At 44.2% G+C, this 25,312-nt stretch overlaps 1 long non-coding RNA gene across 1 annotated transcript in view; it reads right to left on the reverse strand.

Annotated features, from left to right (window-relative positions):
* The window catches only part of LOC115478042, a 37,691-nt gene extending 31,942 nt beyond the window's left edge, over positions 1–5,749 (reverse strand). The window contains exon 1 of the long non-coding RNA XR_003943422.1: positions 5,671–5,749. This is a non-coding gene — a long non-coding RNA (uncharacterized LOC115478042). The remainder of the gene's footprint in view (positions 1–5,670) is intronic.
* Positions 5,750–25,312: the final 19,563 nt, after the last annotated feature.

Consider the following 25,312-nt stretch of genomic DNA (forward strand, 5'->3'; position numbering starts at 1 on the left):
GACAATCCGATTGTCTGGCAGGAACACTCTGCCCACTTGGGTGTCGAATCGAACTCCCAGATACTCCAGGGACTGAGTCGGGCGCAGCTGGCTTTACTCCCAGTTGATGATCCATCCCAGGGAGCTCAAAAGAGCAACCACCCGGTTCACAGCTTTGCCGCACTCTGCATAAGAGGGGGCTTGGATCAACCAGTCGTCCAGATAAGGATGGACTTGAACTCCTTCCTTCCTCAGGAAGGCCGCGAAGACCACCATTACTTTGGAGAAGGTCCGCGGAGCAGTAGCCAACCCGAACGGGAGGGCTCTGAACTGGAAGTGTCGGCCCATTACTGCAAAACGCAGCAAGCGTTGATGAGGAGGCCAGATGGGAATATGCAAGTACGCTACCTTGATGGCCAAGGATGCCAGGAACTCTCCTGCCTTCACTGCCGCTATAACAAAGCGGAGGGTCTCCATTCGAAAGTGCCGAACTTTCAAGGCCCAATTGACCCCTTTGAAGTCGAGGCTAGGCCGTACAGAACCTCCTTTCTTTGGTATCACAAAGAAAAAAGGAGTAACATCCCTTGCCAAGCTGATTTTCTGGCACCGGAACGACCGCCCCAGGCGGATCAGAATGTTCAAGGTCTGCTGCACTACCACAGCTTTGACCGGAGACTTGCAGGGAGAGAGTAGAAACCCGTCTTTTAAGGGTCGGCAGAACTCTAGCTTGTAGCCGTCTCTGATGACTTCCAGCGCCCAAGCGTCTGAAGTTATTGTGGTCCACTCGCCCATAAACGAGGACAGCCGTCCTCCCATCTGCACTGGGGCGTGGACCAAGGCCCCGTCATTGGGTACGAGACCCTGGGGGAGGACTGGAGGGAGCACCTCCGGGACGGCGGTCTCTGCGAAAGTAATGCTGCTTGGGGGAGAAATTCCTCTTGAAGGAAGAGGGGGCAGAGGAGCCCGACCTGCCCGGGCGGTACCGACGGGCTTCTTGAAACCGTCCTCTGGAGGTACCGGGGCGAGTACTAGCCCGAGCCCTGACCTCTGGTAACTTCTTGCCCTTAGACGTGCCGAGATCGGTCACGATTTTGTCCAGCTCGACCCCAAACAGCAGCTTGCCTTTAAAAGGCAATCTAGCCAGGCGGGATTTAGAGGCGTGGTCAGCAGACCAATGTTTCAGCCAAAGCCACCGCCGCGCAGAGACTGTCTGAGCCATGCCTTTAGCTGAGGCTCTCAAGACATCATACAGCAAGTCTGCCAAATAGGCTAAGCCCGATTCCAGGGCCGGCCAATCAGCCCTCAAGGAATGATCCGAGGGGGAAGCCCGCTGCACCATAGCCAGGCACGCCCTGGCCACATAGGAACCGCAAGCCGAGGCCTGCAAACTTAAAGCAGTCGCCTCAAAGGACGACCTTAAGGCCGCCTCCAATCTTCTGTCCTGGGCGTCCTTTAGGGCCGTGCCACCTTCCACCGGCAAAGCCGTTTTCTTAGTCACCGCAGTGATTAAAGAATCCACGGTAGGCCAAAGATAGGCCTCACGTTCACTTTCAGGCAAAGGATAGAGGCGGGACATAGCCCTAGCCACTTTAAGGCTCGCTTCCGGGACATCCCATTGAGCCGCAATTAAGGTGTGCATGGCATCATGCACGTGGAAGGTTCTAGGCGGGCGTTTCGTCCCCAGCATAATGGCAGAGCCAACAGGGGCTGAGGGAGAGACGTCCTCCGGAGAGGAAATCTTCAAAGTGTCCATGGCCTGTAACAACAGGTTGGGCAACTCCTCTGGGCTAAAAAGCCGCGCTGCAGAGGGGTCATCCGCTCCATCCGAGCGGGGATCCGTCTCCTCCAAGGAATCCGCAAAGGACCGTTGGGAGACCTCAGACACGCTGCCCTCATCTACATCGGAGGAGACAAAGTCCTCCAAGGCCTGGAAATCAACCCGAGGGCGTTTACCTCTGGGAACCTCAACCTCTTTACCAGAAGAGGGAGCAGGGGCAGCGTTTTGCATGAGGAAAGCCTGATGCAGCAGCAAAACAAACTCGGGGGAGAAACCCCCCAGACTGTGCACTTCCGCAGTCCGGGCAACAGCCCTAGACGCACCCTCAACCGGCGCTCGCAAGAGCGGGGGAGAGACATGCTGCGCATCCAAAATGGCGTCCGGCGCGACACTCCGCGAAGGAGCCGCGCGGGAAGAACGGCGCTTAACTTTAGCCGCTTTTGTGCCGTCGCCCAAATTAAGGGCGTTCATGGCATTAATGTCTCCAACCTCAAGGGCGGCCCACGAAGAAGCCGTCCGAGCCGCGTGGCCGGCCAAGATGGCGGAGGCGAGGAGCGGGGGATGGGCGTTTATGGCGGGAAAAACCGCCACGCCGGAGGAAGGACCGGGACATTCATCGGTCACGAAACTGTCACCCAACAAGGGCGAATCAGGCTGTAAGACCCCCGCATCCCCTCCAGAAGCGCTCAAGCGATCCGGGGAGCGACCCTTTGCGCCCTCGCCCTCCGACGCCATATGCCACGAGGAGAAGAATCGGGGAACCCCCTGCCCGCTATAAAAAGGTAAAATTACCTGCTTGCCGCTCCGAGCTGTAACGAACTGGTGTCCCAGTGAGTAGCTGCAATGAACGTTTCAATAAACGTCGAAATAAACGCCTTTAAGGACGTTTAAAATTTTTTTTTTTTTTTTTTTTTTTTTAAACGGAGCCAGCGGGAGGGGGGAGAAAAGGAGGGACCTGGCACCACCAGGTTTGCACTTGCTCAAAAGAGCCCTCAACCCCAGGCCTCAACAAAACCTAAGGATTAGGCTTGGAGGCCTAGCCAGAGCTGCTGCTGTGTGTGACCACCACCTGCTGAGATAGAGAACATACTGAGGAGTTTCCGGCAGCACATGACCACATATAGGGAGGCAAAAGTTTGCTCTCTATCTCCACCTGCTGGTAGATGGACACAACCCACCAGTCTATGGATTGATCAGCTTGATGATATGGAAACATTTTTAATTTAACATTTAAAACAAAAATAAAAAAAATCACAGAATTTCCTTTCCCCATGGACCAAAAGCTCGCCTAAATAGCCACATTTTAACTGCAGTTTAAAATTTAGAAAGGGATAATTCACCGCAAAATTTGAGAAGGCTGGGGCAAGAAAGAAAAACACACAATGATGAGTGTGCTCATATTTTGCCTGTTTAGGACCTGGGAGTACCATCCGTTGATCACTGATGGAGCAGAGCAACCATGGGAGGGAGAAGGGTATTGTTAAAGAATGTAGATAAGGTGTAAGACCAGCCAGAAAGCTTTGATGACCAGAACCACCACCTTATATTGTACCCGAAAGGGGGAGCCAGTGATGGCTCTTTAGGAGAGGGGAAACTAACGCCTCTGTTTACAAAGGCACGCTATAGGTGCATTAGCATTTTAACACGCACCAAACACTAACACGCCTAAAGGAATGTATTGGCCCACTAGCATTTAACGTGTCTTAACTTTCAAGGTGCGTTAAAAACACTAACGCGCCTAAGTAAACATACCCCTAATTCATATTTTCTGGCATTTAACTTGCTCTAGAGATGGTAAACTGAAGAGTTAGAATAAGAGTGGTGCATATTTATCCCTCTATGAAAAATGGAGTAATCAGATCATATAATCAGGTGCTAGGCCATTAATTACCCGAAACACAAGTACACAAAGCTTAAAAAATAATTGAGACTAAACTGGTAACCAATATAATTCTGTTAAAAGAGGGGTTACTCTTTCATATGTACTCTTTTTTTAAGTCAGACATGCAGCGGTATTTTGGGCAGTTAGCAATCTTTTCAGTAGCCTTTTCAAACAACCCATATTACATAACGTCGCAATAATCCGTGATATAGCTGAAGCTTGTACAAAAATCTTGGTCAAATGAGAAAAATGTTTGTATCCAATGCAGGTTTCTCATTTTAAACAAAATGTTATCAATAAATTAATCTGAGATTCCATTGTGAGATCTGAGTCTAGTGTAATTACTAACATTTTCAGTTTAGATTCCAAAGCAGAGCTATCTGGTGGAGGTGCTTGAGATCCGAACCATAAAATTTTGGTTTTCTTCACTGTTCAGTTTTACTTTTGATGACCAGTTTTCTAACTGTTGTAAACACAAATAAACCATATCACATAAATTAAAGTATCTGAAGTACCCATCAAATAAACAAAATTGGTGATAACTGGGAACCTTGCAGTACCCCACATGGAGGATACCAAGATCCAGATTCTTAGTATTTAAACAAAGTCATATTCTGGATTAGATGAAGCCTTTGCTGTAACTTAACTGAGAGTCTAGCATAAAGCAAAGTGCGATAAGAAGAAGGTCTGAGTAAGAACCTGAAATTACTGTGTGTGGAAATTAGATCATGCATGTCTTAGTTGACACAATTAAACAATTTACAAACTGAAAAATTGATTTGAGGCTCCATGGTAAACATGGGATCTAAGATTATCCCAAGGGCCTTCAAAAACAGGTTCATATTGGATTGAAATATGGCTTATAGTCAAAGCTTCAAAGTAACAGTGTAAAACAGTACACAGACATAGGCAGCCAAAGAAAAAAAGCACAGCTAGGCCTTCAAGACTGTGACAACGGGAGTCCTTTATTACTGAAAGCCCCGACACGGGCTGTGTTTTGGCGTGAAGACACCTGCCTCAGGGGTCCAAGTATTCCTAAAAGCATAGAAATTTCTAGCACAGCGGTAATCCGGCGGTAATTGGGCCACTCGCTGCCCAATTACCACAGAAGCCCTTACCGCCATCTCAATAGGTTGCGGTGAGTGCACCCCCCCTCACATGGCCACACGGTAAGAATAATCTTACTGCATCGCCATGGCTTTTTTAGGAACTTTTTACCCGCTGCATTAAAAAGAGCCCTGGAGTGCGGCAACAGACCCCACCACTACCTCCGGGCCCTTTATACCGCATTTTGTAAAAGGGACCCCCCCCCCCCCCAATTTCCTAATACCTTCATGCAATTTCTCACCATTCTCAGAGTGGCATGTAGCAGATATACAATTGGTTGATTATATATACTATCTGCTACCACATTTGCTTATTTCCGATCTGATGAAGAAGCTAATCAAGAAATGTATTAAGTTATGTCCAATAACAAAGGTATCATCTTATTTTCTTTTCCATGTTTTATTTTGTTTGATTTCTATTGATATACATATTAGTGAAATTGACCACACTACTACTTAACACTTATATAGCGCTACCAGGCATACGCACAAAAGCAACTACATTACTTTACTGTCCAAAGGTACAAAAATAAATTGGTTGCAGGACACAGTAATATTTTGGCAGACTGGATGGACAATTCAGGTCTGCCGTCATTACTACGTTACTATGTTAAACTAAAGTGCAAACAATGATGATTTCCAGTAATTATATATTTTTTTAGTCAACCCCCCCCCCCCCCTTTTTTTTTTCTTCTCAGATCAAAAGATCTGGATATGTACAAAGACATACTAGTTCAGATACCATGCTTTCTCGATACAATACTATCAATCACAAACAAACGACTAGTCAGTTTAACAAGCATTCAACATTTCTCACTCTATTCCACAGTCCAGCATGTTTCCCACTCTTCTCCCCGTCCGCAATTCGGCATCTCTCTCATGCTAAACAACTATCTGCCTGCGGTCGCCCTCAAAACCGGTCCTACCTTCTTCCAACGTACGGTATGATCCAATAGCACTACCACCACTACATTTCAACACTGCCTACAGCAGCAGTCCCGGAACTTTCCCTTTGCCGTGTGTCCCACCCCTACCAACGTAACTTCCTGTTTCCGGCGGAGAAAGAAGCGATCAAAATAGGGAGGTTACATTGAGATAGGAGACGACATGAGCCTATGTAGTAGCACATTATGTGGGCTGAAGTCAGTAGGCGGATCTTGCAGCCATATTAGCTCACACAAAACAATAGCAATCACTTTTGAAAACAAGGAGGTTGAAGAAAACAGGAGACGGTGTGTTCCTGTGTAGTCCATTATATGGGCTGAAGCCAGTAGGCGGAGCTTGCCGCCGTTTTAGTTCACCCAAAACAATAGCAAATGCTATTAAAACAATAGCAAAAGATCATTAGAAGTAACGGACTATTTATGCATGGTCCATCCTTACAAAAGTCTAAACCTGATCCAGTTGGATAGGCACTGACTTAAAAGGTGGAGGACAAAAAGTTTTTTTTCTTTTTACTTATTTGACAGCTTAATTTATTTGAAAGCTCCCCATAATGTAGATATAAATATCGTGAAATAAAAATTAAATATCACTAAAACCGCTTAAAAATTATTGTAGCTGGTAGAAACAGCAGTTACAAACTCTGTATTTTGTCCTCATTTTTCTACACCGTTCTGTACAAATACAGATGGACAAATTTCAGTGAGGATATCCTGTTTCCTACCACTTATCATTTCTATAGCGCTACTAGACGTACGCAGCACTGTACACTTGAACATGAAGAGACAGTCCCTGCCCGATAGAGCTTACAATCTAATTAGGACAGACAAACAGGACAAACAAGAGATAAGGGAATATTAGGGTTACCATTTTGTGTCCTCTGAAAAAGAGGACACATGCCACGCCCCCGCCTGCACCCGCCACGCCCACTGCCACGCCCCTTTTGGATCGTAATTCCGCCCCCTTTCCCCTCCCCTCTTCACATAGTCCCCTCCCCCGCACCCCCCCATCACATACTCCCCTCCCCCTGTCACATGCTCCCCTCCCCTTCCTTACCATCTTCCCTGGTGGTCTAGTGACGTCTTCGGGGCAGGAAAGAGTCCCCTCTTTCCTGCCCGGAGCGCTGCCTGCCCTTGCCTAGATCCTTCTCGGTCTCGGCTGAGGATTCAAAATGGCCGCCGAGAGTTGAAGCGGCCTCGCGAGACTTCAACTCTCGGTGGCCATTTTGAATCACCAGCAGAGACCGAGAAGGAGGATGGGCAAGGCAGAGCTCCGGGCAGGAAAGAGGGGACTCTTTCCTGCCCCGAAAGACGTCACTAGACCACCAGGGAAGATGGTAAGGAAGGTGAGGGGAGACCCACGGCGCCGATGGATCGCGCAACTGCACGCACGCACGTTTGTCCAGAAATCCGGACAAACGTGCATGCAGGCAAAACCCGCCGGACGCCCCGGACATGCCCTCAAAAAGAGGACATGTCCGGGGAAATCCGGACAAATGGTAACCCTAGGGAATATTAAAGTGAGGATGATAAAAAAAGGGTTCTGAACAAGTGAATAAGGGTTAGCAGTTAAAAGCAGCATCAAAAAGGTGGGCTTTTAGCTTAGATTTGAAGACAGCCAGAGATGGAGCTTGACGTACCGGCCAGGGTTGCCAGGTTGAAAAAATTTTCCCCACCCAAAACGAGCCCAAAACCCGCACAACGTTAAACCCCGCCCCGACGTACCCTCAACATCATCAACCCCACCTCCGACGTCTTTAACCCCGCCGCCGCCGTCACCCCACCCCGACGTCGTTAACCCAGCCTCTGCGGGGCTTCTATTGGACCAAATTGGACCAATAGAAGCCCCAGAAAACTGCCCAAATCCGCAATGCGGCTTTTTAAAAGCCGCCCAATTTCCCGCAGCTGGCAAAAATTGCCCACAACGGGTCGCGGAAAGCCGCCCAATTGGATGGGAAACCCGCAGACCTGGCAACCCTGGTACCGGCTCAGGAAGTCTATTCCAGGCATATGGTGCAGCAAGATAAAAGGATCGGAGTCTGGAGGTAGCAGTGATGGAGAAGGGTGCAGATAAGAGAGATTTACCCAGTGAACGGAGTTCCCAGGGAGGTACTGGAGAGTGGAGAGGTACTGAGGAACTGCAGAGTGAATGCACTTATAAGTCAATAAGAGGAGTTTGAACTGTATGCGGAAACGGATAGGAAACCAGTGAAGTGACTTGAGGAGAGGGCTAATATGAGCATAACGACACTGGCGGAATATTAGTCGTGCAGCAGAATTTTGAACAGATTGAAGGGGAGAGAGATGGCTAAGTGGGAGACCTGTGAGAAGCAAGTTGCAATAGTCTAAGCGAGAGGTGATAAGAGTGTGGATGAGAGTTCTGGTAGTGTGCTCAGAAAGGAAAGGGTGAATTTTGGTAATATTATAGAGAAGGAAACGACAGGTTTTAGCAGTCTGTTGAATATGTGCAGAGAAGGAGAGGGAGGAGTCGAAGATCACCCCAAGGTTACGAGCTGATGAGACAGGAAGGATGAGAGTGTTATCCACAGAAATAGAGAATGGGGGAGGAGGAGAGGTTGGTTTAGTGGAAAAGATAAGAAGCTCAGTCTTGGTCACAGTTTCTGATGGCGCTGAGACATCCAGGCAGCAATGTCAGACAGGCAGGCTGATACTTTGGCCTGGATTTCAGCTGAGATTTCTGGTGTGCAGAGGTAGATCTGGGAGTCATCAGCGGAAAGATGATACTGAAAACCTTGGGATGAGATCAGAGTGAGACAGCATGGGCATAATTATACATATATAAGAAATTATATTAAGTGTTAATTCTGTTTAAAAATCTGGTGTTTAAAAGTTTGGTTCAGTTCTGCAAGTGATGGAGGAATGTCATCTGGTTTAGATTATTTAGAAATTTTACGTTTGCCAGGCTAAAGGTTAGAAAGGTCAGAGACAGAAACTTTCTTTCACCCTTTGTGAGTGATGGATTGCTAAATGCTGGCACATCTGTATACTATTATGAATGAACAAGGCATGAGCCAGACATACTGTAGTTTAAAGCTGGTTAAATAATTTTAGAAGTTCTTGATATGTAGATTTTGTTATAAGGAATACTGATTCTGTGTATTTTAGAATATGTCTTATTTTAGAATATGTTTATTCTGCGTAGTTAATATGTAGAATACCTTTTTAAATCTAATGTTTGTTCAACTCTTTGCCTTACGTTCTGAGTAGGGCTGCAGTGAAAAGGTCAGCATATGGTTTGAATTTTCTGCAGTCCTGGCTGGTTTAATGTAAGGAGCTGATAGGTGAAAAGGGTCAAGAAAAGTCTTGATTAATTATAGGTAAATGTAGGAATGGTCCTGAAAGTAATAACCAACTATAGCTGTATGCTATTAAGTAAGACTGGCCCTTGACCCCTTAATGAATGCCAGAGTTCAGTTAGCAGTTAGTATGAAGTTGACTAGGAATAATAAATGTCAGATTGGCCCCTTCGCCCCTCAATGAACCTAAGTTAATCATAATAAAATGTAAGAGACTGGTGCCAAATTGTTTAGCGTGAGAGGCCCCAGGTCATAGGTCAGTTTGAGAAATATCAAACCTATGTAACTGATATTTTTAAAGTAATGATTGGCTGAGGCAAGGTAACCAATCTATTCTTTACCATCTGGAAAGTAAGGGGGGCTAGAGGTTAGAACTGTATATAAGAGGGAGCAGAAGCAGCTTACGTCAGAAGGAACAGACAGAAGAAGGAGAGCTGAAGGAAGACAGACAGCAGAAGAAGAGAAGGAGCTGAGACAGAAGCCATAACATTCAGAGAGCTGAGAGAGAGAGAAGAGAGCTAGAACTGATGTCCTACTCTGTTTGCTGGCAAATAAAGAAGATTTCTCCCTCATTCTGGTGTGTGCTGCTTGACTCCTGAAGTACCACAGATTCTGCTAACAATAGGGGTAATTCATGCATCCATTCCTGCAACAAGAGTACCAAGGGAAGAAGTATAGATGGAGAAAAGAAGAGGTCCCAGGACAGATCCCTGAGGTACACCAACTGACAGTGGGATAGAAGTAGAGGAGGATCCACTAGAGTATACACTAAAGGTACGCTCAGAGAGATAAGAAGAAAACCAGGAAAGAATAGAGCCCTGAAATCCAAGTGAGGACAGCATATCAAGGAGTAGGCTGTGTTCAACAGTGTCAAAGCAGCAGATAGATTGAGAAGGATGAGGATACAATAGATACCTTTGGATCTGGCCAGGAACAGATCATTGGAGATTTTAGCAAGCGCTGTTTCAGTTGAATGAAGGGGGCAAAAGCCAGATTGAACTGGATCAGATGGGGAGGAGGGGTGAGAGCAAGGAAAAGATGCTGGACAGTGTGAGAGGGGGTGGGGTAAAAGAGAGAGGGAGAGATAGAGAAGGGGGGTTAAGAGCGAGGGACAGATGCCGGTTCAGGAGGGGTAAAAGAGAGGGAAAGATGCGGGGGGGGGGGGGGGGGGTGAGAGAGAGATGCAGGAGAGGGGGTGAGAGAGAGAGAGAGGAATGCTGGATGGGGGAGGGACAGCAAAAAGGAAAGGGGTTGGGATTTGATATACCGCCTTACCGTAGTTACAATCAAACCAGTTTACTTATAATATTACAAGTACTTATTTTGTACCTGGGACAATAGAGGGTTAAGTGACTTGCCCAGAATCAGAAGGAGCTGCAGTAGGAATCAAACCCAGTTCCCCTGGTTCTCAGGCTATTGCACTAAACATTAAGAGTAAGGGGGAAGGGGTAAAAAAGAGGGAAAGATGCCGGAGGGGGAAGGGTAAAAGAGAGGGAAAGATGACAGACAGGTCAGGGACAGAGTAAAAGGGAGAGGGAGAGATGCCAGACAGGGTGGGGTAAAAGAGAAAGGGAGAGATGCCAGATGGGGTGGGGGATAAATGAGAGAAATGCTGGATGGGGAGGGGGGGTTAAGTGCAAGGGAGAGATGCCAGACTAGGGAGATTTGTTTGAGAGAGAAGGAGAGATACTGGACAAGGGGGAGGGGAAGATGTCAGACAGGGTGAGGGTATTTGTTCAAGAGTGTGAAAAATGCGGGACCAGGGGTGGAGGACTGGTGTTTAGCATCTGCTTCCTCCAGTTTGGAAATGTTGCTATATCAGGTTGTCTGGGAGCCACCTGAAGGAAGGGCACAGAAAAATCTCAAAGGAGAGAGCTCCCATCCCATCCAGACCCACAGTATCAAATAAAGGGCATTAGAAGCCTGCAAAACGTCAGTTGCACCCAACTTTATGCATGCACGCATGAATTGCACATACACTGTATGTTCCCACACTTACTGCCTTTAGAACTGTAGATGCAAGACTCTTCTGTGCCCAGTAGCTTTGTTTTACTTGTTGGTGATTTTGAACAAAAATGTTCCCTTTTAAGCATTTTGAAGGTAATTTCATAAAGCAGTCTCGGTTTATGAGAGCATGTTCTAGGTGTGGAAATGGTGTTTATAAAATTGCGTGGGTCATAGGAACCAACTTTTCAAAATGATTGGGGTACTAAACATAATGGCGATTACCCCTCCCTGGACAAAGTCATGAGTTTACTCAATATTGGAGGTGCTGTTGTAAAATTACTTCCCACATGTATTATTCTGACAACACATGTTAGGCCAATAAAATCTGAAGATGTAATGGATGTTCCTTCCTCCCTTTTTGAAGAGAGGAACTCCATGGACATTAACAGATTCCCCAGTCTAGAGGGTGATTGCCTAGTTCACTGTAGCATAAGTCCCTGAAATGTGGAAACTTAAACGCTTGAAACCATTCTTCCCGAGGAAAACATTTCGCAACATGATACAAATCAATGGTACTAAGCCACGTAGATTACTGCAATGGAATGTATGCGAGATGCAAAGAACAAGTCATAAAGAAACTTCAGACCGCCCAAAACATGGCAGCCAGACTTATTTTTGGAAAAACGCAATTTGTAAGCACCAAACCCCTCAGAGAAAAACTGCACTGGCTCCCAATCAAAGAACGTATTGCTTTCAAAATCTGCACCCTAGTTCATAAAATTATCTATGGTAATGCACTGGGATATATGACAGACCTCATAGATCTACCACCCAGGAATACAACAGGATCATCTCGAACATATCTAAACCTCCACTACCCAAGCTGCAAAGGTCTCAAATACAAATCAACCTATGCATCCAGCTTTTCCTACATAAGCGCACAACTATGGAATGCACTACCAACAGCCATGAAAACAACGTATGACCACCTAAACTTCCGGAAATCACTCAAAACGAACCTGTTCAACAACGCATACCCTACCGACCCAACATAAATGCCTAAACCCTGCAAAGTACTCAGAAATTCATACATAAGCATGATTTAACTCCCTTGGGGCCGATATTAAGACCACAGGAGTTAGCCAGGCTGACTCCCACTGTTGGCGCTGAGCCCCAATATTCAATGCCAGGCCATTTCTGGTGACCAGCATTGAATATCCCTTTTATTTTTGGCCAGTTTCAACTTAACCGGCCAAGTCAAAATTTAGCGCTGGCCACTTAAGTTGAAACTAGCCAAAGTTAGGCCTGCTATTTTGGTGACACAATTTGGCTGCCAAACTTAGGGCTTCTTTTACAAAGCTGTGCTAGCCACGTCCCAAATAAGAGGAAGCCCATAGGAACTGAATGGGCTTCCTCTCATTTGCTGCACCGGGAATTGGTAATGCGGCTTTGTAATAGAGGCCCTTAGCTGGCAAGGCATTGAATATGCAATGGTGTTTTGGGCAATTTGCATTCTTTTCAGTAGCCCTTGCAAACAGCCCACATACATAATGTTGCAATAATCCAACTGCAATATAACTGAAGCTTGTACAAAAACCTGAAACTGGTCAAATGAGAAAAATTTCTGTATCCAATGCATGATTCTCATTTAAAAAATAAAATCTTAATCAATAATCTGAGGTTCCACTGTCGAGTCTGAGTCTAGTGTAATTCCTAAAAATGTTCAGTTTAGGTATATTTTGAGTTGGAAAGAATTACTTGAGCCATTCTCTATATGATACCCCTACTTGTTGTCTTTAGTCCTGTGATCATTGGGTTCACTGCTCCGAAGACCTGGGAGATATTCACTGATTGGGAAGGAGTGTTCCTGTTTTAGTTTTGCCCATTTGTTTTGAGCTGAATTGGGAATTGGGTCCTGTCACGGGTGTATATATAGGATAATTGGGGGGAGGGGCATTTTCCCTTGTTTAAGCAGATGCTTCTAGGAGTAGTAGGTTTCTTTTACACTTGCATGTTTTTCGTGTTATATTTGTCTGTTGCTGTACTTTACAAAATTTATCATAACAACATAAGTGTTGCCATAGTGGGAGATGTACCAGATAGGAGAGAGATTGATAAGCACAGCTCTGGAGAGGGACCTTGGGGTGATGGTGTCTGAGGATCTTAAGGTGACAAAACAATGGACAAGAGGGTGGCTATGGCCAGAAGGATGCTAGGGCTGCATAGAGAGGGGTATAACCTACAGAAGAAAGGAGGTGTTGATGCCCCTGTACAAGTCGTTGGTGAAGACCCACTTGGAGTATTGTGTTCAGTTTTGGAGGCTGTATCTTGCTGAGGATATAGAAAGACTTGAAGTAGTTCAGAGAAAAGTGACCAAAATGGTATGGGGTTTGTGTTGCAAGATGTATGAGGAAAGACGAAGACCTGAACATGTATACTGTGGAGGAAAGGAGAGACAGGAGTGATATGATACAGACGTTCAATTATTTGAAAGATATTAATTTACAAATAAACCTCTTCCAGAGATGGGAAGGTGGTAGATCCAGAGGACATGAATTGAGGTTGCGGGGGGGGGGGGGGGGGGGGGGGGGGGGGCGGGGAACTCAGGAATAATGTCAGAAAGTATTTTTTCACTGAGAGGGTGGTAAGTACTTGGCATGCCCTCCCACAGGAGGTGGGTGGAGATGAACGGAATTCAAAAATGCATGGAATAAACACAAAGGAATCCTGAATATAGAAGACGTGGAACCAAACAAGCTTAGCTGTGATTAGATGGCAATACCAGTAATTGGGAAGTAAAATCAGTACTGGGCAGTTTTCTACAGTCTGTGCCCTGATCATGGCTGGACAGATTCAGCTTCTGTAACTGGAGAACAAGACCAGTGCCGGGCAGAATTCTACAGTCTGTGCCCTAAAAATGGAAAGGACAAATCAAGATCAAGTGTATGTATCATATCTTATACTACGATGGACCATACAGGTCTTTATCTGCTGTCATCTACTATGTTACTATTGGGCTAATTTTCGAAAGAGAAGGACGCCCATCTTTCGACACAAATCGGAAGATGGACGTCCTTTTCACAGAAACATCCAAATCGGTATAATCGAAAGCCGATTTTGGATGTCTCCAACTGCACTCCGTTGCAGGGACGGCCAAAGTTCACGGGGGCATGTCAGAGGCATAGCAAAGGCAGAACTTGGACGTCCTTGACCCATAATGGAAAAAAAGAAGGACGTCCCTGACGAGCACTTTGACGTTTTCACCTGGACCTGTTTTTCTTATAACTAAGGCACAAAAAGGTGCCTGAAATGACCAGATGACCACCGTAGAGAATCAGGGATGACCTCCTGTTACTCCCCCAGTGGTCATTAACCCCCTCCCACCCTCAAAAAACATCTTTCAAAATATTTTGTGCCAGCCTCAGATGTCATACTCAGTGACAGCAGTAAGCAGGTCCATGGAGCATTTTTAGTGGGTGCAGTGTACTTCAGGCAGGCGGACACAACTCCATTCCCCCCCCCCACCTGTTACGTTTGTGGAGGAAACAGCGAGCCCTCCAAAACCCACCACAAACCCACTGTACCCACATCTAGGTGCCCCCCCTTCACCCATAAGGGCTATGGTAGTGGTGTACAGTTGTGGATAGTGGGTTTTGGAGGGGGTTGGGGGGCTCAGCACACAAGGTAAGGGAGCTATGTACCTGGGAGCAATTTATGAAGTCCACTGCAGTGCCCCCCTAGGGTGCCCGGTTGGTGTCCTGGCATGTCAGGGGGACCAGTGCACTACAAATGCTGGCTCCTCCCACGATCAAATGGCTTGCATTTGGTTGTTTCTGAGATGGATGTCCTTGGTTTCGATTATCGTCGAAAATCAGAAACGCCCATGTCTAGGGACGACCAAATCTAAGGATTTGGATATCCCTGATGGTATTTTCGAAATGAAAGATGGACACCCATCTTGTTTCGAAAATATGGGTTTCCCCACCCCTGGATCGGGATGTTTTGCGAGGACGTCCAAATCAAAACTTGGACGTCCCTTTTGAAAATGCCCCTCCACGTATTACCAAAGGTCCATCAAGCCCAGTATCCTGTTTCCAACAGTGGTCAATCCAGGTCACAAGTACCTGGTAGGATCCCAAAACATTTTCATCACTGTTCTCTGTACTGTTTCTAATTCCGTTATATCTTTTATGAGTTGCGGTGACCAGAATTGCGCACAATATTTGAGGTGTGGTTGCCTTACCAGTTAGCTTGAGGTGAGTTACAATAACATAATTAAATTACATCCTTTAAATAATAAACAGAAGAATTTAAAAAATAATTTAAAACATAAGCTAAGGATACAGGATGTTTTGCTGTACACCACTTTAAACTTCTTTTTAGAAATAATGTTGTGAGTCAGTGTCCATTTTTCAACATTCTGGAAAATATGGAACACACTGTTATATCAAAGGAGACAACAAGCTGTGCCACAGATTGTTCCATTGTAATCAAGAGTTGACAGGCCAAAGACACGACAGCCGACTATAACATGACGTGGTGCAACCAAGGCTTCCCGCTGAAGCTAAGTTTCCTATTGAGGGGGTGGAGCTTGCAACCTGTGGAGGGGGTCATGGGTATAGACATGAAATGGACAATTCCTGGAAGTGTACCCTTTTTGTTTTGTTCCTAGCTACTAGAACCCCCCCCCCCCCCCCCCAGCAATCATCAAATGGAAGGCTCAGCATGTGTGATGTCATAGTGGGGAGATGTACATCAGCTAGGAGTTCACCTTTACCATGGGCTGAGTTTAGATGTGGCAGGGGTGCAAGACAAAATATCAGGCTGGTGAACCCTAGAACAATCCAAATGCACATTGTGCCCAAATTTGCTATTGACAGGCCACCTTGCTTTATGGTGGAGGCAGCACAGAGCAGTGAGATTACAGTGGCAATGCTGGTATCCACAGCAGGCACACACTGCTTACTTCCAATGTTGTTAATTTAGCTGGTGTCTCAGTCAAATTGGGTCCAGTAATTTATTCAATTGAAGCAAAATCTTCACACTGCTTTTAGAGTTTTCTAGCTCTCAAACATTTGTTAACAATTTTCATGTTTTCATATTTTTCAAGGCAACCTCAGCGGCGCTCATTGCCAAAAATGTAGACCTGGCAATGTAACTAGCGCCTACTTCTTCATCGGTTCAGCCGATTTTCTTAATTTTTAAATTTCAAACTCTTTTATTTTTATCAATTAAATTACTTATCTTTTGTAATCAGACCAAGGGGTTCAACTGCCCGACATGCATGTTTCGCTCTGCACCGAGCTGTGTCAAGGGCTGTCCCCTATAATAGAAAACCCAATATATTAATACACTTTCCCAGCAATTAGAAAACCTTCCTTCATAAGTTTTCAAAACCTAGGTAGTTTAAAATTCCTAAATATAAAATACTCTTACCTACAGTCTCTCCCAGCGTCAGCTCTACTTTATTATAGCGGGTTTACCCCTTCTCAAGATGGCGCCGGCGTTCTACTCTCTTACTTAAATATTTTAATTCTCTCTGATATCATGGATCCTCCCCTGGGCTCTATTGGACACTTAAAGCTGAAATCTCATTGGTCTAACCAATTAATGACGCCCATTCTAACTCGGCATTTAAGCCGGCCAGTGATACCGTGTTTAAAGAAAAAATGTAGAATTGTTCACGATAATTTAATACCATTTGGTGTGTCCCTGGTAGAGATAGTATCATTTGACTGAGAGAGAGAGTCGCATGTGATTTGAGTAATGTGGTATACAGTATTATCTGTCCCTGTGGACTGATTTATGTAGGGAGAAGTGCTAGACCGATAAAAGTTCGATTAACAGAACACAAGTCCAGAATTACTACTCAGAATATGCAGGCACCTTTAGTAGCCCATTGGCTAGATAAAAATCATACGGTTGATGAGATACGTTGGAGAATCCTGGAGTTTGTAGGCCCAGGGGAGGCGGGAGGTTCAGTTAAAAAGTTATTATCGTGAACAATTCTACATTTTTTTCTTTAAACACGGTATCACCGGCCGGCTTAAATGCCGAGTTAGAATGGGCGTCATTAATTGGTTAGACCAATGAGATTTCAGCTTTAAGTGTCCAATAGAGCCCAGGGGAGGATCCATGATGTCAGAGATAATTAAAATATTTAAGTAAGAGTTTTTTATATTTAGGAATTTTAAACTACCTAGGTTTTGAAAACTTATGAAGGAAGGTTTTCTAATTGCTGGGAAAGTGTATTAATATATTGGGTTTTCTATTATAGGGGACAGCCCTTGACACAGCTCGGTGCAGAGCGAAACATGCATGTCGGGCAGTTGAACCCCTTGGTCTGATTACAAAAGATAAGTAATTTAATTGATAAAAATAAAAGAGTTTGAAATTTAAAAATTAAGAAAATCGGCTGAACCGATGAAGAAGTAGGCGCTAGTTACATTGCCAGGTCTACATTTTTGGCAATGAGCGCCGCTGAGGTTGCCTTGAAAAATATGAAAACATGAAAATTGTTAACAAATGTTTGAGAGCTAGAAAACTCTAAAAGCAGTGTGAAGATTTTGCTTCAATTGAATAAATTACTGGACCCAATTTGACTGAGATAGTTGCTAGGATTTATATGGGACTGGTGTATAGTTTTGTAAAATTAGCCACGATTTGGTTAATTTAGCTGGGCTAGGTACTGTGTTTCTACTCTTTGACCTTTATTATTTGTTAGTAAAGTTGCAGTCTGAATTTGCCACAGTCTCTCTTTGCAGAGTTTTTGGCTGATCATTGACCAGTAGCCATCTCTTTACAGGATTGAAATTAGTTGTTAGGGCATGAAGGAAAAGAGACAGAGAAACCCCAAGTAGGATCTAGAGTGCTGTACCAGTCTGCCTGGAATGGGTTCTCGCTACTTCTTTACCTGGATTTCTCTTCACTTAGGGGCTCTTTTACTAAAGATTAGATTGAGTTACTGCAGCAGGGCCCATAGGAATAAAATGGGCCCTGCTGCAGATAACTCGTGCTAATCTTTAGTAAAAGACCTCCTTTCTATCACACGCTGCTACTATTAAAATCATTGTCACTTTCTGCACTCATACAGTTTTTGTTCTGCTTTCTCTTGCCTCTAAGTGAATGTTGCATTATTCTAGACACACAGATTCTTTCTTTTCACTTTCTATGCTCCCTATTAGGCATTTAGAAGCAGATTTGTCAAACGCGTGCTACTGTGTAAAAACTGTTCCAGAGCTATTTTAATTGGTAAACCTTGGGGATTTTTGGCCAGCAGCAAATTTTTGATGCATGCCCCTTTGTTGTAGGGAAGAGATGTGTGAGCTTACTGGTAAAAAAGAAATCAAAAGGAGGCTATAACACCTTGTTCAGTTCACCAGATTAGTTTGAGTACTAGTTTTATCAACATTTGACTTCCACCACTCCTCACTGGTCATCTCCTGCTGAATACAATCTGAAATTCTCATTCCTTACTGTGCACCTCATTCATATGCTTATTGTACCTTCCAGATCTGCTGACACCCCCCCGTCCCCCCACACACACACAACCACACCTCTCATTTCTTAGCTCTTAGTTGCACCTTATGTGGGTTTTCTTCCTTGCATTTCTCTTTCTAATCCCTGGATCCACTTTGGTAGAACCACCTCTCTTAGTCTATCCTATTGTAGTTTTACCTAAAGCAATTTATAGTGATTATAAATGTAAATTAATATAGGAGATTAATATAAAGCATGCACGCAAGACTATATCCTACCCATCCTATGTAAGTGCAGGAAAGTACAAGTTGTAGGCTAGGCTAGGGACATGCTGTCAGCCTATACTTTAGGAGTTTAAAGAAGCTAGATCTGAATTTCTTTACTTAGTATAGCACATTTCTTAGACAATACCTCTCATAAAATATAAAACCAAACGTGATAACGCAAAGGAATGCAATGCATAATGTTTGCACTATGCAACGTGGTACAATTCAATTCATTACCAAAATAAAAATTCTTTGGAATTCCAGATTTTTTTTTTAGCTGTTTTATTTGATAACATTGGCACCTTGCGGTCCATATACTCAGTGTCAAGATACAATGCACAGCAAGTGTGAATTCAATGTTAACACTAGTACAGTCAGTTCAACTTAGTGTTCAGCATCCATTGTGTGGGATTACACAATTTCTTATTATAATTGTATAAGTACTAACTATATGGCTTTTCTCTCCCGTCCCCCTGTCACTGCTATAGATAGTGCTTCTTGTGATACACTAAAATTCATTTAATTTTGCCTTTATATGGTAAACTTTACTTCTAGGTTCATTGAAACCCAGGCCCTTGGCTTACATGGCATGGGCTACTGGAGTAAAGACAGAAACATTAAGATTTGATAGCTCTGAAAGGCCACAGGGTGGCACAGATGCTTAAAATCAATTAATCTTAGAGTGTTATAAATTACTGGATTATTCCAAGATACATATTTTTGAGGTTCAGAACAACAACATATAATTTCCATTTTTATAACCTGCTAAATTCCAGCAGTATACAGTGCCACATCAGAACCAGTAAAGTTCTGAGAGGTTCAGTATACAAAATTCTCCACATCTAGGGCCACCAGGAATTTCTGAATTCTTAATACAAAAACTAATATTGATGTTCCAGTTAGCCTAGACAAAAAAAGGACAGGAAAGACATGCTAGCCTTCAATGATATCAACTTTTAAGCAAGGCTGTAGAGTCGGAGTCAGAAGCAAGTATGAGTTGAGTCAGAGTCGGTAAAAATGTTCCAACTCCAGCTTCAAAATAAAAACTTACAACATTATAATATATGGTAAATTTATCTTTTTATATTTATGTTTACTGAATTTGCTATACCGCTTAGCTTTATTCAAGATCACAGCGGTGTACAATAAAAACATAATATATAAGAAAGAAACTACAACAAATGATAGTAAAGCTCATACACACAAGGCCGATCACCCATAAAAACAAAAAAGGCTACCCTGGGAACAAAACCAACCACCTTTGGGAAGAGCAAAATTAAAAACAGCCACAAAACAGTGGACCTTAACAAGGTGTTTAAATCAAAGCAATGATTTTTCCACCTGTAACTCTTGTGGAAGTGCACTTCACAAGTACGGGGCTATATTAAAAAAATCCCTTTCTAATAGCCAATCATAGTGTACATATAACAGGGTGATGTGATGTTTATATATATATCAGGGGCGTAGCCAGACCTCGAGGTGGAAGGGGGCCAGAGCTCAAGGTGTGAGGGCACATTTTGGTCACCGCCCCGCCACCACCACCCCCTCTGCCACCGCCTCACCACCCCCTTCTGCCGCCCACTGCTGCCGCTCTAACATCTTGTCTGGCAGGGGTCCTCAACCCCCACCAGCTGAAGACTTCATCCAGCGCTGGTCTCCAGTGCTGCCGCATTGCCTGCCTTGCTCTCTCTTCCCCTCACGTCTGGCACACTCCTTTTAGTGAAACTGAGCATGCTCAATTTCACTAAAAGGAGCGTGCCTGATGTGAGGGGAAGAGAGAGCAAGGCAGGCAATGTGGTGGCACCATAGATGAAGTCTTCAGCTGGCAGGGGTTGGGGACCCCCACCAGCCAACCAGGGGCCCAGAGCAAATTGGGGGGGGGGGCAGGCCCCCATGGCCCAACCTAGCTATACCATAGATAGATAGATAGATAGATAGATAGATAGATAGATAGATAGATAGATAGATAGATAGATAGATAGATAGATAGATAGATACATTTATTTTCTGGATCTAAAGTTATATTTACCAGTACTTAGATCCTGAACAAAAAAGTTAAAGCCTAATATCAGTAGGAGTCAGACAGTAGAAAAATAGAGAAGTTGGAGTTGAAGGCTTGGTGTACCAACTCAACAGCCCTGCTTTTAAGAACATTGCTACATTTCCACAAGCAAACTTATTTTACTAGAACTTACCTTTAGCATTTAAAATGAGCATCTACTACCTTTAAAACATGATTACTAGGGTTATGTCTGTTTTTATCTACAAATGATATATAATGAAAACCAAAACAGGCTTCTCAGGCTATATTTATTATAGAATTAATGCTCATAGACAGGAGAATAGTCCAAGAAGGTCTGGTGATGACAGCTTCCTATTCTAGTCTCACTGTGTGGCAACTGTATAAAACAAGAATCTTAACCAGGAGGCAAAGCAATCAAGCCACGGGTTAGATAGCAGCCACACAGTTATGAGTTTGCCACTCTAAGATGCTTCTATTAAGCACCCCTTTTCTGCTAAATCAGAAAGTTATGTTAAATGTTGGTTGGTAGTAAGAAAATGGTAGGTGGGGAACCGCACTGTTACTGTTTGCTTTGCAAAGGTATTGTAACAGGTAGTGTGATTTTAATTTTTTGGCACAATGTGGAGGAATGAGGTGCTCCACTTCCATGAGATTATTGTTCAGGGAAAATCAGTGAGTAGCACGAATATTGTAGTCATGTGGGGTCCGATTCAGAGGCAGCCAAAAGAGCCATTAATAAGTAGCCTGCTTGGTGAAGCTGGCTTTTCACAGGGTGTGCATCCTATCCATGCTAGGATTATACGTTAAAGACGGACGTCTTCAGCAGGCAACTAATTTCTGTGCTGCCTAAGGGCTTGTACCCATGGAGTTCAGACAGCTTTAGGTTTGCCTCTAACCAGAAGTATACTCATAGCACATCCTGCCAAGAATCTTACTGTAGCCATGCTTTGAACTTTAGAACCTCTCTTTCTACCCTCTGAATTGTTTACTAAGGATAGGCCTGTTTCCAATCACCTTCTTCCCTGCAACACATTCTGCTTAGTATATTCTGACACACCTCCTCTATTCATTTTACAGCTTTCCAAGGTATCCACTACTAAAGGACTCAACTTACTCCCTTCAAGAGATTTCCTCTCATATGCTATTGCTAAAAGAAAGAGTTTATAGTTTATTAGTGCTTTCTATACCGCTTAAACTGGCCAAGCAGGACAAAGCGGTGTACAAACATATACGAAAAGGAAAAAAGAACTCCATTTGTTTGATAGGAAAGTGCAGTCACTCACACTTAGAGGGACAAGGATGAACAGATGAAGAAAGGGAACTGGTGGAGGAGAAATAAAAATATCATATAGAAAGGGTAGAAACAAAAGGGAAAAAAAAGGGTAGTTGGCCAGCCTTATGTGTCTGGTAATCTGAAAGCCTGTATGAACAGCCAAGTCTTGAGTTCGGATTTAAACTTTTTAAAAGAGGTGTTGCAACAGAGGGAAAGGGGAAGATTGTTCCAGATGTGAGGTGAAAGAAAGCAAAAAGCACAATATCTAGTTGATTCTAAATACGCAAATTTGGGACTTGGAAGAATTAGATGATGATTGTTAACAGAACACAGAACTATTGCTGGAGAATAAGGAATTGTGAGAGAAGAAATGTAATCTGGTAAACCTACATGGACAGCTCTGAAAGTCAAGTAGCAACCTTGTAAATGATATGTTGGCGGACCGGTAACCAATGACACTGCTCTAACATAGGTGCAGCGTGGTCATAACGGTGAGCACAACAAAGTAAACGAATTGCAGTGTTTTCGAGAGTTTGTAACTTCATTAATGACTGGGGTAAACCAGTGTAAATGACATTACAGTAATCTAAATGGAATGTGAAAAAAAGATAGAACAAGTGCATGAAACCGATTTGAGTCGAAAAAGTGACAAATTGCCAGTAATATGCAAAAAATCAGAAAGCTAACTTGAGATAGGTGCGAAATTTGTGGCAAGAACAACAAAGGATGAGTCAAGGATAACACCTAGGTAGCGAAAACTGGGTACTGGAGTAATAGGAGTTCCAAACAGATGGATGGGAGAGGAAGGAGGTGTTAAAGCACTTGAAAACCAACAGACAATGGTTTTATCCGTATTGAGTACCAAACAGTGTTTTAACTACAGTTCAACTGATTCAAGACAGGATTGCAAGGGTCCAAGTGACGGGGATAGTGGGGAAGTAGGAAAAGGCAGAAGAATATCATCAGCATATACGTGGACTGAAATGCCAAAAGACCAAATCAAAGTAGTGAGAGGACTTAGAAAGAGGATTGATCCTTGGGGGATGCCACAATGCAATTCTTGTTTCTCAGAAATAGTATCAGAAATGTGTACCCGAAAAGACCGGTGAGATAGAAATGAAGTAAACCAGGATAATACAGTACTGGAAAGTCCCACACTCAGATGATCAAAAGCAAACGCCAGCCCACCCCAACTCCCCACCTCCAGCGTTGTCTGCCGAATCCCTGGTGGTTCCTTATATGGTCTGTAGCTACACCCAGCGCATCCCAGGATGCACTGAGAGGGGCTGGGCGCCACCATTTTGCGGCGGCGTCAACCCAAGGAAGAGGAGGGAGGCAGGCTACCTCCCTCCTCCAACTAAGGTAGGGGGGCCGGGAGGGGGTTCTTTTTGCCACTGGACCACCAGGGATTCGGCAATGCTGGAGGGGGGAGAGGGGGGGTTGGCCGGCGGCCACTGGACCACCAGGGACCATTTTCTGGGGGTTTGGGGGGGGCTGGAGACCCACCGGATCTCCAGCCCTCCCTGAACCTGGGGGGGGGGGATCGGAAGTCCGCCAGACCTGTAGCCCCCATTGCTCGGGGCAGGGGTAGTCAGGGCCTGGTGGTCCCATGGATCTCCAGCCCCTGTGTTTGACAGGTTTGGGCTTTTGACAGCCCAGACCTGTCGAACAAGTGCGGGAGGATTGTGCTGAGCGCATGCTCAGGCACAATTCGCCCGCAGTTCTACCCCATGATCAGAGATAATTGCGCTGCTTAAATTTGCATGCATTATCTCTGAACATAGGTCTAATAGCACCCTGCGCTGTTCCAGCACTATTTTAGAGCGCTGTTTGGAACAGCGCGGGGCTTTTGATCATCTGCCTGCCAGAGCAGCCAGATAAGAGAGAAACAAAGAATGTTTAACGAGATTAAAAGTTGCTGATAGATCAAGAGAAACAGTAAGAACAATTTTATGACGTTCAAAGTGAGAGTGGAATTCACTGAGGAGGGCTGTCATGGTTGTTTCAGTACTGAAGTGTCTCCTGGAACCAGATCATTTGGGGTGAAGAGCAAGTGATTTCTCAGAAAAGGAAGTGAGTTGCTCAAAGACTATTTTTTCGAGTATTTTCGACATGTAGCAAAGATTACATATGGGACGATAGTGACTACAGACTGAAGGGTCCAACGATGTTTTTTACAGAATAGGGTGAACTATTGCAAGTTTCCAAACTGACCTGATGATGAACTCAGATCAATAATGGATGAAAGAACAGGCAGAAGTTTCAAATCAGCTTTCTTTAACCGGGATAAGGGGAGGGTCACAATAACTTTGAGTAGTTTTCTGCAAAGACAGGAGAGATTATGTTTGAAATGTGGATCAGGTAGAAGAGCCAAAGGGGTTTGGAGATGAGGGGAAATTGGGAGGGGAAACCGGGTCAGTCAGTGAGGGGAGTGATACAGAGATGGGTGCAGAGAAGAATGGTTTCACTAAAGTATTAATTTTATCAATAAAGAAAAGTGCAAGGGGATCTGCTGAGGGGAGAGAGGTGATTGACTGTGCTGTAGGTGAGCTATTTAATTGCTTAAAAATCGAGTAGGGATACTTAGAAGAATTAGAAGGCTTTTTCACAATGAAAGACTTCTTTTCCACCTTTAGAAGGTGATTGTAATCACTTGAAGATGGCACTTCTGCAGATCTATTGAAGAGCCCAACTTTTTCAAGAGTCACTCGGTCCTATGATATTGTTGTTTTAGTAAACAAAGACCAGGAGTATAACAAGTATGATGTTTGGTGGAATGGCGAGAACAAAATATCTTGGGGTTAACTGTATCAAGACCCTGCTGCAAGATGGAATGCCAAGTATCAGTTTTTTGGGACCATGAAAAGTGAAGAGTATGACCAGCCTTACGAGTTGGGAAAGAAATCCACTATTGTAGGGAAAGATCAGATACAAAGTTACGGAAGTGTTGCACTCTGTAGTTATTAGAGTCATCAACATGAATGTTGAAATCACCAAGGATAAGGAGGTTGAGGAACGAATAATGGCCTCCAGAAGTGCTTGTTGGCAAGACTCCCACCCTTCAGCAGACAGAGAGAGTGGGCAATAGGACAAAAAAATAAATAATGGATGTTGAGAGTCTATTTTTACAATTAGAATTTCAGGATAGGAGAAAGGGGAAATGATTTCCATGACTTTGAGATCAGTGGCGTGGATAATAGCCAAACTTTGAGCTTTGAGGCGTGAGATATCGAAAAGCATAATAGTTTGGGGGAAGGCAAGCAAAAAGAAAAGATTCTTCACCTGTGCAGCCAGGTTTCCATGAGGCAAAGGACAGCTATAC

Source organism: Microcaecilia unicolor, chromosome 9, assembly GCF_901765095.1.
Source record: "Microcaecilia unicolor chromosome 9, aMicUni1.1, whole genome shotgun sequence".
NCBI classification, from domain to species: Eukaryota; Metazoa; Chordata; class Amphibia; order Gymnophiona; family Siphonopidae; genus Microcaecilia; species Microcaecilia unicolor.